This window comes from Pimephales promelas, chromosome 17, assembly GCF_988280905.1.
Source record: "Pimephales promelas chromosome 17, fPimPro1.hap1.1, whole genome shotgun sequence".
Lineage (NCBI taxonomy): Eukaryota > Metazoa > Chordata > Actinopteri > Cypriniformes > Leuciscidae > Pimephales > Pimephales promelas.
Window position 1 is genome coordinate 31886321 of NC_142785.1, and position 3542 is coordinate 31889862.

Consider the following 3542-nt stretch of genomic DNA (forward strand, 5'->3'; position numbering starts at 1 on the left):
CTTTCGTTTTTTTTTAGTTTTTGGGCGAAAAATTAAGTTTCTCCAATCTTCTCAAAACTCTGGATTATGATAGAGGGCTGTGAGACTTTGACCTGAGTGCAAAAATGGAGGCTCTAGACCCTTCCAGAGCTGAGATATCAAAATTCTAAATTTCGACCCGAAAAAAAAAACGACAGTGTTACCCCTTTCGTTTTTTTTCATTTTCGGGCGAAAAATTAAGTTTCTCCAATCTTCTCAAAACTCTGGATTCTGATAGAGGGCCACGAGACTTTGACCTGACTGCAAAAATGGAGGCTCTAGACCCTTCCAGAGCTGAGATGTGAAAATTCAAAATTTTGACCCGAAAAAAAAACGACAGTGTTACCCCTTTCGTTTTTTTTTCATTTTCGGGCGAAAAATTAAGTTTCTCCAATCTTCTCAAAACTCTGGATTATGATAGAGGGCTGTGAGACTTTGACCTGAGTGCAAAAATGGAGGTTCTAGACCCTTCCAGAGCTGAGATATCGAAATTCAAAAATTTTGACTAAAAAAAAACCGACAGTGTTACCCCTTTCGTTTTTTTTCATTTTTGGGCGAAAAATTAAGTTTCTCCAATCTTCTCAAAACTCTGGATTATGATAGAGGGCTGTGAGACTTTGACCTGAGTGCAAAAATTGAGGATCTAGACCCTTCCAGAGCTGAGATATCAAAATTCAAAATTTCGACCCGAAAAAAAAACGACAGTGTTACCCCTTTCGTTTTTTTTCATTTTCGGGCGAAAAATTAAGTTTCTCCAATCTTCTCAAAACTCTGGATTATGATAGAGGGCTGTGAGACTTTGAGCTGAGTGCAAAAATGGAGGTTCTAGACCCTTCCAGAGCTGAGATATCGAAATTCAAAAATTTCGACTAAAAAAAAAACGACAGTGTTACCCCTTTCGTTTTTTTTCGTTTTTGGGCGAAAAATTAAGTTCCTCCAATCTTCTCAAAACTCTGGATTCTGATAGAGGGCTGTGAGACTTTGGCCTGAGTGCAAAAATGGAGGTTCTAGACCCTTCCAGAGCTGAGATATCAACATTCAAAATTTTGACCCGAAAAAAAAACGACAGTGTTACCCCTTTCGTTTTTTTCATTTTCGGGGGAAAAATTAAGTTCCTCCAATCTTCTCAAAACTCTGGATTCTGATAGAGGGCCACGAGACTTTGACCTGAGTGCAAAAATGGAGGCTCTAGACCCTTCCAGAGCTGAGATATCAAAATTCAAAATTTCGACCCGAAAAAAAAACGACAGTGTTACCCCTTTCGTTTTTTTTTTCATTTTCGGGCGAAAAATTAAGTTTCTCCAATCTTCTCAAAACTCTGGATTATGATAGAGGGCTGTGAGACTTTAACCTGAGTGCAAAAATGGAGGTTCTAGACCCTTCCAGAGCTGAGATATCAACATTCAAAAAATTAAGTTCCTCCAATCTTCTCAAAACTCTGGATTCTGATAGAGGGCCACGAGACTTTGACCTGAGTGCAAAAATGGATGATCTAGACCCTTCCAGAGCTGAGATATAAAAATTCAAAATTTCGACCCGAAAAAAAAAACGAGTGTTACCCCTTTCGTTTTTTTCCATTTTCGGGCAAAAAATTAAGTTTCTACAATCTTCTCAAACCTCTGGATTATGATAGAGGGCTGTGAGACTTTGACCTGAGTGCAAAAATGGATGATCTAGACCCTTCCAGAGCTGAGATATCAAAATTCAAAATTTTGACCCGAAAAAAAACGACAGTGTTAACCCTTTCTTTTTTTTCCATTTTTGGGCGAAAAATTAAGTTTCTCCAATCTTCTCAAAACTCTGGATTCTGATAGAGGGCTGTGAGACTTTGACCTGAGTGCAAAAATGGATGATCTAGACCCTTCCAGAGCTGAGATATCAAAATTCAAAATTTTGACCCGAAAAAAAAAACGACAGTGTTACCCCTTTCGTTTTTTTCCATTTTTGGGCGAAAAATTAAGTTTCTCCAATCTTCTCAAAACTCTGGATTCTGATAGAGGGCCACAAGACTTTGACCTGAGTGCAAAAATGGATGATCTAGACCCTTCCAGAGCTGAGATATGAAAATTCAAAATTTTGACCCGAAAAAAAAACGACAGTGTTACCCCTTTCGTTTTTTTCCATTTTTGGGCGAAAAATTAAGTTTCTCCAATCTTCTCAAAACTCTGGATTCTGATAGATGGCCACAAGACTTTGACCTGAGTGCAAAAATGGAGGCTCTAGACCCTTCCAGAGCTGAGATATCAAAATTCAAAATTTCGACCCGAAAAAAAAACGACAGTGGTACCCCTTTCGTTTTTTTCCATTTTTGGGCGAAAAATTAAGTTTCTCCAATCTTCTCAAAACTCTGGATTATGATAGAGGGCTGTGAGACTTTGACCTGAGTGCAAAAATGGATGATCTAGACCCTTCCAGAGCTGAGATATCAAAATTCAAAATTTCGACCCGAAAAAAAAAACGACAGTGTTACCCCTTTCGTTTTTTTCCATTTTTGGGCGAAAAATTAAGTTTCTCCAATCTTCTCAAAACTCTGGATTCTGATAGAGGGCCACAAGACTTTGACCTGAGTGCAAAAATGGATGATCTAGACCCTTCCAGAGCTGAGATATCAAAATTCAAAATTTTGACCCGAAAAAAAAAACGACAGTGTTACCCCTTTCGTTTTTTTCCATTTTTGGGCGAAAAATTAAGTTTCTCCAATCTTCTCACAACTCTGGATTCTGATAGATGGCCACAAGACTTTGACCTGAGTGCAAAAATGGAGGCTCTAGACCCTTCCAGAGCTGAGATATCAAAATTCAAAATTTCGACCCGAAAAAAAAACGACAGTGTTACCCCTTTCGTTTTTTTTTTCATTTTCGGGTGAAAAATTAAGTTTCTCCAATCTTCTCAAAACTCTGGATTATGATAGAGGGCTGTGAGACTTTGACCTGAGTGCAAAAATGGAGGCTCTAGACCCTTCCAGAGCTGAGATATCAAAATTCAAAATTTCGACCCGAAAAAAAAACGACAGTGTTACCCCTTTCTTTTTTTTCATTTTCGGGCGAAAAATTAAGTTTCTCCAATCTTCTCAAAACTCTGGATTATGATAGAGGGCCGTGAGACTTTGGCCTGAGTGCAAAAATGGAGGTTCTAGACCCTTCCAGAGCTGAGATATCAAAATTCTAAATTTCGACCCGAAAAAAAAACGACAGTGTTACCCCTTTCGTTTTTTTTCATTTTCGGGCGAAAAATTAAGTTTCTCCAATCTTCTCAAAACTCTGGATTATGATATAGGGCTGTGAGACTTTGACCTGAGTGCAAAAATTGAGGATCTAGACCCTTCCAGAGCTGAGATATCAACATTCAAAATTTCGACCCGAAAAAAAAAACGACAGTGTTACCCCTTTCGTTTTTTTTCGTTTTTGGGCGAAAAATTAAGTTTCTCCAATCTTCTCAAAACTCTGGATTATGATAGAGGGCCACAAGACTTTGACCTGAGTGCAAAAATGGATGATCTAGACCCTTCCAGAGCTGAGATATCA